Here is a 13840-nt window from a genome sequence, read left to right as displayed (position 1 = left end):
GTGAGATTTGAAACGGCTAAGAAGTGATGGTAGTCAGAGCACTTACTAAACTACACTGCAAAGTATTATTAACTGGTATGTTCACTTGATGCTTCCATTTTAAATGTCTAACATTGTTATATTGCAGAGTGAACGAAGGCTCTGATTTACTGATGGGTGTTCCAAATTTTAAAGATCACAGGTAAATTTTTTTAAGTTCATTTATTTGAGAGAGAGAAAAAGCACAAGTGGGAGAAGGGCAGAGAGAGAGAGAGAGAGAGAGAGAGAGAGAGAGAAAATCCCAAGGAGACTCTGCACTGTCAGCAGAGAGTCTGATGCAGGGCTGGAACGCATGAACCATGAGATCATGACCTGAACCTAAGTCAGACACTTAACTGACTAAGTCACCCAGGTGCTCCCGGCATGGAGCCTACTGTAAAAAATAACAATTAAAATAAAATAAAAATCAGTTGAGCCAAAATGAATGTGAAGCCGAGAAAATGGAACAGGCTAGATGCTACCCACAGGGCACAAGGACCTCAGCTCTCTCCCTGCATGTTTCTCCTGTCTTGGCCTACGTCCCTCTATTCTCTGACCCTGCTGGACATCTTCCAATACTTCTAATGCAGTGGTTCTTGACATTGGCTGCATGTGAGAGTTACTGGGGAGCTGGAAGGAAAAAAAGGTGATGCTTGGGTCACACTTCTAGATATTTATCATTAAGGCTCCCCAGGTGATGCTCATGTAAGGCAGGATCGACAGTATGTAATTGCCAACCAGACTTCTGCCTCCAGCTTTGGCCTCCTCTGGTTAATTTTCCGCACTTCAGCAAGAGGAATCTTTTTAAAACATAAATCTGATCAAGTCACTTGCCTGCTCAAAACCCTACCCGGGTTGCTCCTTGACATCAGGATCAATTACTTTGCATGATTGGGAGGTCCTTTAAGCTCTGACCCCTGCTGAGCCTTCCAGCCTCATCTCTCCCTAACTCCAGGCTCTGAGCCGTCAGCACAGAGCCCGATGTGGGGCTTGAACTCCCCAAACTGCGAGATCACAACCTGTGCTGAAGTCCGACACTTAACCGACTGAACCAACCAGGCGCCCCAAAGATGAAAAGCTTCTTAAAGGTGGAGATTATAATTAGTATTGCTATTTTCCCAATCCTCTAGGGCCGAGCCTTGAGTATATGTGGCAAATTCTGAATTGAAGTGAATACAATTGAATTATATTTTCAAAAAATATTCTCTAGGCTGCTGGGTTACTTTGGGAGGAGGCTCATTTTTTTTTTTTATCATCCAAGGTTTATTAAAGATATTACAGCACAGCAGAAAGATTCATCGGCTCCATGTGGTGTTTTGAGATTCATTCCAGCTGCAGGCTGACTGACCTGCAGATAGACTCTCAGGGTCCGAGAGTTTCAACATTTCCTGAAGTGTCAGGATCTACTTCAATGATCTCCTGATCCAGTGCTGAGACCTCAGATCTGTAATTATCCCTCCTTTCTCTCTTCTCCTCCTGCAGCTTGATGGAGATCCCTCTCACCGGGCCTCTCTGAATCTGCTTCATCAGTTATGACATACCCTGGTGTCTTGTTGTGAAGCTTCTTGTTGGGAATAATGGCAAACTAGGGAGGAGGTTCATTTTTAACCAGAATGAGAGTCAGAATACAACAGTAGCAGTAACAAGCTGTTTATTCATTCAACTATACGAATATTTATTGGTCATTTACTGTGTGCCTGGCATGTTGGGTCTATAAACACAATTAGGGGGTTTACTGCCAATTGGTTAAGACTGGAAAATCCATCAATGATTAGAAAACTGTGCAAAGGGCAAAAACAGACACATAGACCAATGGAATAGAATAGAGAACCCAGAATTGGACCCACAAATGTATGGCCAACTAATCTTTGACAAGGCAGGAAAGCGTATCCATTGGAAAAAAGTCTCTGTAACAAATGGTGCTGGGAGAACTGAACAGCAACATGTAGAAGAATGAAACTGGACCACTTTCTTACACCATACACAAACATAAACTCAAAATGGATAAAGGACCTGAATGTGATACAGGAAACCATCAAAACCCTAGAGGAGAAAGCAGGAAAAAGCCTCTTTGACATCAGCCGCAGCAATTTCTTACTTGATACATCTCCAAAGCCAAGGGAATTTAAAGCAAAAATGAACTATTGGGACCTCATGAGGACAAAAAGCTTCTGCACTGCAAAGGAAAACAATCAACAAAACTAAAAGGCAACCAACAGAATGGGAAAAAATATTTGCAAATGACATATCGGATAAAGGGTTAGTATCCAAAACCTATAAAGAACTCACCAAACTCCACACCCGAAAAATAAATAATCCAGTGAAGAAATGGGCAGAGAACATGAATAGACACTTTTCCAAAGAAGACATCCGGATGGCCAACAGACACATGAAACGATGCTCAACGTCACTCCTCATCAGGGAAATACAAATCAAAACCACAGTGAGATACCACCTCATGCCGGTCAGAGTGGCCAAAATGAATAAATCAGGAGACTATAGATGCTGGCGAGGATGTGGAGAAGCAGGAACCCTCTTGCACTGTCGGTGGGAATGCAAACCGGTGCAGCCACTCTGGAAAACAGGGTGGAGGTTCCTTAAAAAATTAAATATAGAACTACCCTATGACCCAGCAATAGCACTGCTAGGAATTTACCCAAGGGATACAGGAGTGCTGATGCATAGGGTTATAAGTACCCCAGTGTTTATAGCAGCACTCTCGACAATAGCCAAATTATGGAAAGAGCCTAAATGTCTACTAACTGATGAATGGATAAAGAAGATGTGGTTTATATATACAATTGAATATTACTTGGCAATGATAAAGAATGAAATCTGGCCACTTGCAGCAACGTGGATGGAACTGGAAGGTATTAAGCTAAGTGAAGTAAGTCAGTCAGAGAAAGACAGATACCATATGTTTTCACTCATAGGTGGATCTTGAGAAACTTAACAGAAGACCATGGGGAGAAGGGAAGGGAAGGAAAAAAAAAGTTACAGAGAGGGAAGGAGGCAAACCATAAGAGACTCTTGGATACTGAGAACTCAAACTGAGGGTTGATGGGGAGTGGGGGAGAGGGGGAAAGTCGGTGATGGGCATTTAGGAGGGCATTTGTTGGGATGAGCACTGGGTGTTGTATGGAAACCAACCTGTCAATAAATTATATTTAAAAAAAAAAGAAAACTGTGCAAAGGGTTGGGAGGAAGGGAAGCTAGCTCAGATTTGGGATATCTGAGAAAATTTTACTAAAGAGATAATGCCTAATTGAGTCCTGAGAGACAAGCTGAAGTCTCAGGTCTGTGTGGGGTGTGTGTGTGTGTGTGTGTGTGTGTGTGTGTGTGTGTGTGTGTGTTGGATAGGCCTGGTGGAAAGGAGGGAATTTCAGGCAAAGGGGGCAGGTGATCTAAAGCTTTATAGTTAAAGGAAGGGGTGGTGGGTTTTAGAAAGTGAAAGTAATAATTCTACAAGTCTGAACCTGAATGATTCCAGGACCTCTTTTCAGGGATCTCATGTTCTGGCTTACCACCTCAAGTACTGGTTTAACATAGCTGAAATAGCATCTAATTGAAAAAGTTAAATATAATTTAGTTTCTGGCTGGTGAGTTACATCCCCAAGAATGTCTTAAGAGACCATAGAGAAGAGAAGGAGGAAGGGTGAAATGACAAACAGTCAGAGGATGGAGGTGACATTTACATTGCAATTTATCTCCCAACGGTCACCTTGTTTGGGAACTCTAACCATCAGGGAGGACCTTTGCCCAACAGTTCAAACTCGCAGAGTCCTTGCTTCTGTTATGTAGATGGGAAGCAAGGTTCTCCTGGGGTCACACAGCAGGAGCCTGACATTTGGGGAATGTGACTGATGAGTTCTGTCCTCCCACAGAGGAGCCCCATGGTGAGAAAGGACTCCAGAAGCCAAATAGCTGGGGGACTTTCCAAACCAAACATCTGCAATGAAATGCAGGACCTGCTGAGCTATGCCTGAGCTAGCCAGCTAGACACACAGCCCTGTGGTTCCCATGAGAGCTAATCCCCAGCCAGATTGTCCACCCTTAAAACAGCTCTTTTAAATTCTAGCTTTCTTCCTAGATGACTCCTACTGAAATATCCTAGAGGAAAGGGATCACATAGATGGTGTAAGTTTCTCAGATTTCCTGTCACCTGGTAGAAAGCCAAGCTCCAAAGGTGTGTGCTGTGGGGTTGCAGGCAGATTCAGAGTTTACGAGTCACCTAAGATGAGTAGGTTGGATGAGGTACCAGTCCAGGGCATTATGACCTTGGCATTAGGAAGGACCCTGGCTTTGGAAGGAGGGGGTCACAGGAGAGAAGATATTCCAAAGAAGAGGAAAGCTTGGGTGGAGAAGGTCCTTAAAGGCACCTAACCTACTTTACAATTTTCTCTAGGACTGACCGATACCTGAGGCATTATTAAATCCATTGTCTTTGTCCCTCCTCTTTAGCGGAGAAGTCTTGGGCTCACTCACTAGTGAAGCAATAAGTCTTAGATACTAGCTGAGAAAAGACATGACAGATTTCAATTTGTGCTGGGATCTTCACAGTTTCCTTCTTATTTAGATCTCATATAGACTTGCGATATGGGTATTATTTCTGTTTTCAAAATTACCGCCATTGGTAGCCTTTTGGTGTTACTCTTACATGGTAGAGATCAGGTATTCTAAGTCCAAATGCCATGGACCTACTCTGATCTGGATGCTGCACCTTACTTTATTAAAACTTGGTGTAAAAAATAAAACAAAACAAAATAAAACCTAGTATAAAATATCATTAGGTGACAACAGAAATGAGTGCTTATATCCATCAAAAGATACGCACACTTTTATCTGTGAAGCCAAAAACTAGAAAAACCTAATGTCCATCAAAGTAAGTTGTGACATAGTCATACAATAGAATACAACATATCAGTATTAAAGAGTGAACTACTGGGGCGCCTGGGTGGCTCAGTTGGTTGAGCGTCCGACTTCGGCTCAGGTCATGATCTCACAGTTCGTGGGTTCCAGCCCCACATCGGGCTCTGTGCTGACAGCTCAGAGCTCAGAGCTCAGAGCCCGGAGCCTGCTTCCGAGTCTGTGTCTCCCTCTCTCTCTGCCCCTCCCCCACTCACACCCTGTCTCTCTCTCCTTCAAAAATAAATAAACATTAAAAAAAAAAAGAGTGAACTACTCTTACAATGCAGCAACATGGATGAATCTCACAGACATAAAGCGGAATGAAAGAAGTCAGAAGCGAACATGTCTAGATCCTCAAATGAAGTTCAAAAACAGGCCAAAGTAACCTATGACAACAAAAGTCAGGATGTTATACTTGGTGGGTCTGGGTATTCAGTGGTTACACTTGGTGGGGATGTGCTGACTGAGGGGGACACAAAGGAGTTTCTGGAGTGTTGGAAATACTTTCTATAGAGAGGATGGTTACGCAGGTGTATACATGCATAAAAATTCACCTTGCTGTGCATGTCAGATTTGCTCACTTTATTGTCTACAAGTTATATCTAAAAACAAAAACCAAAACAAACAAATCTGTGTGAGAAGCATCTGCCTCTCTCCTCTCTTAGAGGATTCAGAACAGGTAAGAGTCAGTAGGTATGGAAACAAAGCAAAAAATGTAGTGAGATGACCCCCTGAGAGAAGAATAAACAGACACCATGGGTAGAAAATGTGTTAATGTTAATTTATGGGTAGAATGGATGATCTTGGCTGTTTATGATAGCACAAATCAGGCCCACTAGGCATCAGCAATACACTAAACTTCATCCTGATTTTTCTTTCATCAATGAATCGCTTAGACTGTCTGAATGGTTAATTTTTTATTTTAAACTTTTTAAAAGAATTACATACATAAAGGGAATAAATCATACATTTGAGAAAAAAATTTATATATAGGCATACGGATTATCATCAAGTGAACACATCCAAATAGCCACCTACCATCCAAGCCAAGGAAAAGAAAATTACCTTTATCCCAAAGCTTCTCTGTGTCCATTTCCTTGTGATTTTTTTTGTTGTTGTTGTTCTTTTTGGTTAACAGTTCATTGATTTTAAGTAAATTTATACTGTTGTGTAACCATCACCACCATCCACTTTTATATTATTATTATTTTTTAAGTAGGCTTCATGCCCTGTGCAGAGCCCAAGGTTAGGCTTGAACTTGACTTTGAGATCAAGACGTGAGCTGAGATCTAGCGGGATGCCTAACCGACTGAGCCACCCAATCCACTTTTAGAACACTTCTCTCATTCCAAAAAGTTCCCTCTTGGCATCAGCTCCAGGCAACCACTGATTTGCTTTCTATCTCTATGGTTCTGCTTTTTCTAGAAATTTCATACAAATGGAATCATTGTCTTCTTTCCTTAGCATGATATTTTTGAAGTTCATACATTTGTTGCATGCGTCAGTAATTTGTCTCTTTTTATTGCTAAGATATATATTATTGTATAGATATACCACACAGTTTATTCATCAATTGATGGACATTTGGATCGTTTCCAGTTTGATGCTGTTATGAATAATGCTACTATGAATATTTGTGAGCCAGTATTTATTTGGACATGTGTTTTCATTTCTCTTAGATACATACATAGAAGTGAAATTGCTACGTTGTATTTGTATTTAACTTAGGAAAATACCAAACTTTTCCCAAGTAATTCTCACTTTACATTCCCACCAGGAATGTCTGAGAGTTCCAGTTGCTCCACAATCTCACCAGTGCTTATTTTCAGTCTTTTTGCTTACAGGCATTCTCGTGAGTCTGTAGTTCCCTGTAGTACTAACTTTCATTTCCTTTGGGATTGCTGTAGAAGATTTCTGCCTATGATTATTAGCCATTTGAGTATCTTCTCTGATGTCTACTCAAGTCTTTTGCCTTATTTTTTTTATTGGATTGTTTGTCCTTCTGTTATTGTGTTGTAGTTCTTAATGTGTTCTGGATAGTAGTTCTTTATCAGATATATGCTTCATAAATATTTTCTCCCAATCTACTTTGTATTTGCATTTCTTTTTTTTTTTTTTTTAACGTTTTATTTATTTTTGAGACAGGGAGAGACAGAGCATGAACAGGGGAGGGTCAGAGAGAGGGAGACACAGAATCTGAAACAGGCTCCAGGCTCCGAGCACAGAGCCCGACGCGGGGCTCGAACTCATGGACGGAGAGATCACGACCTGAGCCGAAGTTGGCCGCTTAACCGACTGAGCCACCCAGGTGCCCCTCTATTTGCATTTCTTAATGATGTCTTTTGAAGTGCAAAGTTTTAAACTATTTTTTTATTTAAAAAAATTATTTTAATGTTTATTTTTGAGAGAGAGAGAGAGAGAGAGCGTGAGAGGGGGAGGAGCAGAGAGAGAGGGCAACACAAAATCTGAAGCAGGCTTCAGGCTCTGAGCTGTCAGCACAGAGCCCGATGCGAGGCTCCAATGCATGAACTATGACATCATGACCTGAGCTGAAATCAGACGCTTAACCGACTGAGCCACCAGGCGCCCCTAAACTATTTTTTATCAGTATATAATTCACATGCCATAAAATTCACCCTTTTATTTATTTATTTATTTATTTATTTATTTATTTAGAGAGACAGAGCATGAGCCGGGGAAGGGCAGAGAGAGAGGGAGACACAGAATTCAAAGCAGACTCCAGGCTCTGAGCTGTCAGCACAAAGCCTAACACCGGGCTTGAACCCGTGAACTGTGAGATCATGACCTGAGCCGAAATCAGACACCCAACCGACTGACCCACCCAGGAGCCCCAAATTTCACCCTTTTCAAGTGTATAGTTAGGGCACTTGGGTGGCTCAACTGGTTAAGTATCCAACTTTTGGTTTCGGCTCAGGTCATGATCTCACATGAGCCCCGAGTCAGGCTCTGTGTGGACAGCACGGAGCCTGCTTGTCATTCTTTCTCTCTCTTTCTCTCTGCCCCCTCCGCTCATATGCACATGCACATGCAGTTTCTTTCTGTCTCTCAAAAATAAGTAAACATTAAAAAAAGCAAAGTGTACAATTAAATGCTTTTTAGTATAGCCACAAGGTTGTAAAACCACTGCCGCTATCCACTTCCAGAACATTTTCATCATCCACAAAAGAAACCGTTTACCCATTAGCAGTCACCCTCCATTCCTTCCCCTTCTCATCCCCTGAACTACTAAGTTATATTCTGTCTCCATGGATTTGTTTATTCTAAATATTTCTTATAAATGGAGTATCAGGCAGCCTTTTGTTTCTGGCTTCTTTCGTGTAGCATATTGTTTTCAAGGCTCATCCAAATTGTAGCATTTATTAATACTTTATTTCTTTTTGTGGATGAATAATACTCCACTGTATGGATATGTCACATTTTATTTATCCATTCCTTAGATTATGGACATTTGCGTTGTTTCCACTTTTTGGCTATTGTGAATGCTACTGTGAACATTTGTGTGCAAGTTTTTGTATGGACAGGTGTTCTCAATTCTTTTGGGTATATATACCTTGGCGTGGAATTGCTAGGTCATGTTTTAACTCTATGTTTAACTTTCTGAGAAACTGCCATATTGTTTTCCACAGCAGCTGCAACATTCTACAGTCCTAACAGCAACATGCAAAGCTTCCAATTTCTCCGTATCCTAGCCAACATTTGTTATTGTCCGTTTTTTAAAATTCGAATCATGTGTGTGTGTGAAGTACTATCTCAAATGGTTTTGGTTTGCATTTTCCTAAAAAGTAATGATGTTGAGTTTAGTGGCCATTTGTATATGTCCTTGGGAGAAATGTCTATTCAAATCCTTTGCCCATTTAAAAATTAAGTTATTTGTCTTTTTACCATTGAGTTGTAGATTCTGGATACTAGACTCTAATTAAATATATGACTGCAAATATTTTCTATGTTCTAAATGAGGTAGTGGGTATATTGGTATACACAAGTACTAAAACACACTGAACATTTAAAAAGATTTAAACTATACATTAAAAACTGTACATTTAAAAACTAAGGGTAGGGACACCCGGGTGGCTCAGTCAGTTAAGCGTCCAACTCTTAATTTTGGCTCAGGTCATGATCTCATGGTTCCTGAGTTCAAGCCCCTGCATCGGGCTCTGTGCTGACAGCATGGAGCCTGCCTGGGATTCTCTCTCTCCTTCTGTGTCTCTGCCCCTCCCATGCTTGCATATGCACGTTCTCTCTCTCTCAAAATAAATAAATAAATAACTTAAAAAAAAAATAAGTGTAATGTAGGGTGCCGGCGTGGCTCAGCTGGTTGAGCATTTGACTCTTGATTTCAGCTCAGGTCACGATCCCGGGGTCGTGGGATTGAGCCCCATGTTGGGCTTTGTGCCAAGCATAGAGCCTGCTGAAAATTCTCCTCTCTCTCTCTTCTTCTGCTCCTCTCCCCCACTCCTCCTGCGCTCTCTCTTTCTCTCTCTCAAAAAAAAAAAAAAAATACACACACACACACACACACACACATATACACGTATATATAAAATAAATTTGAAAATAAAAAAATAAGTGTAATGTAAATTATGCCATCATACTGAGGGCCCTAAAAAAAGAAATAAGTCATAATGTATAGTTAGAATTTTACATAGCACTTTAATTTAAAGGGTATTCTGGGGAGAAAAGCTGATTGGCTTGAGTAGCAGGCCTGGGGTAGGTGGAATAAAGCAACATGACTTCAGGGTCCTTGAAGAAAAACTCAGGTTTTAGTCAGATGCGTGGAGTGAAAGAGAAAACAACTGTAATAGAAAGATGCAGCAGCTGGCAATTTCAGGAAGCTGGAAGGCCCGGACATCAGGTATTACTGGTCCAACTCAAAGGAAGATTCCTTGACTCATCAAATAATTTTGGCCAGTGCTCTGTAAACTCAGACCTTTGTTGCCCCTATTTATGACACGGGGATAATGATCAAAAGCCACCTGTCTGTGTCAATGAACCAGGCCCGAGAGCGTGGATGCCAGGATGGGCTTTGTGAATGTGGGATGAAAGGCGCTGGGTAAGAACAAAGGAGCTCTGGTAGGTGTCTCCCAAGTACCAGCCTCAGCTTTTGGCACTGAAGCCTCTCACCACGTCCTGGCCAGCCCTGAGGGCATGACCAGGCAAAGAAGGCAACTTCATAAAACAGATGGAATTTTTTAATGGACGTGTTTATATTTGTGTGAATTTGAGAATATTCATCTTGTGGCTGCCTCTGTCACCCTCAGGGCCTCCGCATCTGCTACCAGCCAAGCGTCCAAACTAATGGAGGCCCCTACTCCACGGCCTCTACCACACGACACTGCTTTATTGTCTATCAGGCACTTACCTTGTTTCTTTATTTTTTACGTGTTTATTATCTGTTTTGTCTTTGCCAGAGTGTAACCCTGGGGGAGCAGAGATCTGACCATATTTTTCTCAGCACAGTGCCTGGCAAGTAGTAGGCATGCAGTCAATAGTTGAATTGATGATTCAAAAACATTTTCTTTAAATCTCCAACTCAGGCACCTCTTTTGATATACCAATTGGACAATTCCCCCTAAATGTCTCACAGATACTTGGACCTCGAAATGACCAAACTGCAATTCTTTTTGTGCCTGCCCTTCCCTCCAGCCAATGGCTAAGCCAAGACCTTGGGAGCCATTTTCCACCAGGACCTCTCACCTGGATTCCTGTAGCAGACTCCTGCTGAAACTGCCTCCTGTTGTGTTCTCCCTCAGATTCATCTCCCGAGTGACCTGAAACCCAAGTTTGATCATGTCACACCACTGATTAAAACTCTTCGGCAGATCCTTATCGACCCCATATACAGACCCCAAATTATCTTGGCAGGGCACAAAGATCTTTGCTGATGTGGCTGTTGCCTACCTCTCTAGCCATTCCACACATCTCAGCTTTAGCCATACTGAGCTGCTTGCAGTTCCAAGTGTAGCTGCTATTACATTCCTCAGCCTCTGCCTCTCTTCCGCTTTACCTTTCTGGTGAATCCCTTCTTTCTTGGGTCACTTCATCTATGAAAACTTGTTTGACCAGTATTTGTATTTCTCAAGACTCTTGATTTTGAGCAATAGAAACCCAACACAAACTAGCTTCTTTTAAAAGGGGATATATTAATTCATGTAAGTAAGGACTGGATGGAGGCAGCCTCAGGAATGGCTGGATCCAGATACTCAAATGAAGCTGTTATCACTCTCTCTGTCTCATCTACACACACACACACACACACACACACACACACACACACACACACACACATATTTTGGCTTCTTGTTATGAGTTGACTTCATTCTCTCTTGTTAGGGGAAAATGTGGTCAAGGGAGATCCAGGCTTACATACACTTTGGTCACCCCAGGGAAGAATGAAGTCTTTTTTACCCCTGGTTTCAGCTTATAAAAATTATGGGAGAATCTAAGATTAGCTTAGCTGTAGACATGTACCCAGCTATTGACCTGTGGCTGGAGGGAAAACATTATGATTGGCCAGGACTTGGACTGTTCCTCTTGACGTGGGGAGGGAGAATGTGTATTCTTTTTGTTGTGGAGGCATTCTCCAATAAAAGAGAGTACTGTTATCAGGAAAACAGAATAGACCACTGATGTCTACCTATAATCACCTTCTCACCCTTCCCTCTTTCTCCTTTCTTGTTCCCATTGTCCTCTGTGCAGAGGCAGAGGAATCAATGGGAGACAAAACAGATTTCTGAGTCAGACATAGATTCAATTATTAGCTTTACAGTAACTGTGTGACCTTGAGAAAAGTTTTAATCCTCTTTGTGCCTTTACTTTCTCATCTATACAGTATTTTAGGATAGTTGTGGGGATTAAAGACAACAAAGGCAAAGTGACTGGTACACAACAGGTACCAATATTATTAATACTTGTAACACTTAATTTTCTGTATTTGCCCGTCTCCTCCTTCTAGCCCAAGAATTACTTTAGGCAGGGCCTTGTTTTAGGTACAATAAAACTCAATTATATTAGCAGGGCTCAAATATGTCATAGACTTGTGTGTCAGCTTGCTAGGGCTGCTATAAGTACCAGAGACTATGTGGTTTGAGCACCAGAAATTTATTTTTTACAGATCTGGAGGCTAGAAGTCTGGGATCAAGACGTCGATGGGGTTGGTTTCATCTGAAGACTTTCTCTTTGGCTTGTAGATGGTTGCCTTCTCTCTATGTCTTCACATGGTCTTCCCTCCATGTGTGTTATGTGCTATCTCCAAACACAGTCACACTCAGAGGTACTGGAGGTCATGTGAATTTTGCGGGGACACAATTCAGCCCATTAGAATTCACTTCTGCCCAAGACATTACTGAAAAGGCATGTATGATAAGGCAAGTTTTGAGGATACGGGAGCCATTTAGTTCTATCCTTCTCAATCTTGGCTTTATAATAATGATCGATTTTTATGTAGTCTTCTTTTTTTTATTCTCCAAAGCACCTTCACATCTATTACTTGATTTTACTGTGTTATCCCAGAAGGCTCTTTCTTTCTCTCTTTCTTTCTTTCTTTCTTTCTTTCTTTCTTTCTTTCTTTCTTTCTTTCTTTCTTTCTTTCTTTCCCTTCCTTCTTTCCTTCCTTCTTTCCTTCCTTCCTTCCTTCCTTCCTTCCTTCCTTCCTTCCTTCCTTTCTGAATTAGATTTCCTGAACAGAACTGACCAGGGATCCAAAGACACAGGGTTAACAAAAAATGTTCAGCAGGGGGCGCTGTGAACAAGCCCTGGGAAATCCAAGGGCTGTAGTTTTGAACTTAGACCTGGAGCAGGCACAGCATCATACCAATGGCCTGACTATTGGTTGGGCTCAAGCTGAACCATGGTTGTCCTCTCAGGACATCTCATCACAAATTATGTCCCAGCCCTGGGACCTTACCCAGTGTAAACATTCTCCCATGCATATGAGCTGAGCAGACAACACAGGATGTTCAGTGGGAACCCAGCCAGCCTTTCAACCCTGCCTGAGTCTCAGGAAATAAAATACTAATATTTGATAAAGCCTGTGTCCACAGGGGTGGCAGTGGGTCCGGGGGGGTGGACACACTATGGACAGCAGACTGGCACTGGAGGAGGCTTGAGTGTTGTGAGAGGTCTCAGTCACATGCCCTCACTTCAGCCCCAGTGTCCAGTCTTCTTAAATTGTTATGTTTATTTATTTTTGAAAGAGAGAAAGAGAGACAAATCGTGAGCGGGGGAGGGACAGAGAGAGGGAGACACAGAATCTGAAGCAGGCTTCAGGCTCTGAGCTATCAGCACAGAGCCAGACGCGGGGCCTGAATTCATGCACTGCGAGATCATGACCTGAGTCAAAGTTGGATGCCCAACTGACTGAGCCACTCGGGCACCCCCACAGTGTCCAGGCTTCTTATGCTTCCTCCTGCTTTGATTCTCAGGAATATGCGCTTATATTGTACAGACTTGTTTATACCTGAATCCTGGGGTGGGTGCCTTGGGTTCCACAGCATCCTTCCTTCCTCCTGGAAACAGAATAGTCCCCTCCTTTGGAGAAGGTCTATGGGATTCGAGTGGGGCTGACAATACAATGTTCTCACATATCCACCCTGACCCCAGCCTCAAAGCAGGAAAGAGCCAGGGCTTATAGGAAGGCAGACCTGAAGGAGAAGTCTCAAAAAGAGGGAGAAACATGCTCAGAATCTAGGCTCAGTTGTCTTTAAATTTGTTTTTAATTTTTTTTTAAGTTTCTTTATTTATGAGAGATAGAGACAACATGAGCAGGGGAGGGGCAGAGAGAGAGGGAGACACAGAATCTGAAGCAGGCTCCAGGTTCTGAGCTGTCAATACAGAGCCCGATTCAAGGGTCGAACTCACAAATCATGAGATCATGACCTGAGCGGAAGTTGGACGC

General features: G+C 42.2%; 1 protein-coding gene across 3 annotated transcripts in view; it reads right to left on the bottom strand.

Moving 5' to 3' along the window:
• ANXA4 (annexin A4) overlaps positions 1-13840 on the bottom strand; it is a 160855-nt gene that overhangs the window by 83128 nt on the left and 63887 nt on the right. For all 3 annotated transcript variants that reach the window (XM_023251733.2, XM_045054334.1, XM_019827344.3), the window contains one exon: positions 10642-10715. The gene's annotated coding sequence lies outside the window, so the exon portion shown is untranslated. The remainder of the gene's footprint in view (positions 1-10641; positions 10716-13840) is intronic.

The sequence above is a fragment of the Felis catus genome, chromosome A3 (assembly GCF_018350175.1).
Source record: "Felis catus isolate Fca126 chromosome A3, F.catus_Fca126_mat1.0, whole genome shotgun sequence".
In the NCBI taxonomy this organism is placed as follows: domain Eukaryota; kingdom Metazoa; phylum Chordata; class Mammalia; order Carnivora; family Felidae; genus Felis; species Felis catus.
Note: the sequence above shows the minus strand (reverse complement) of the source record. Positions and strands in the feature narration are given on the sequence as shown.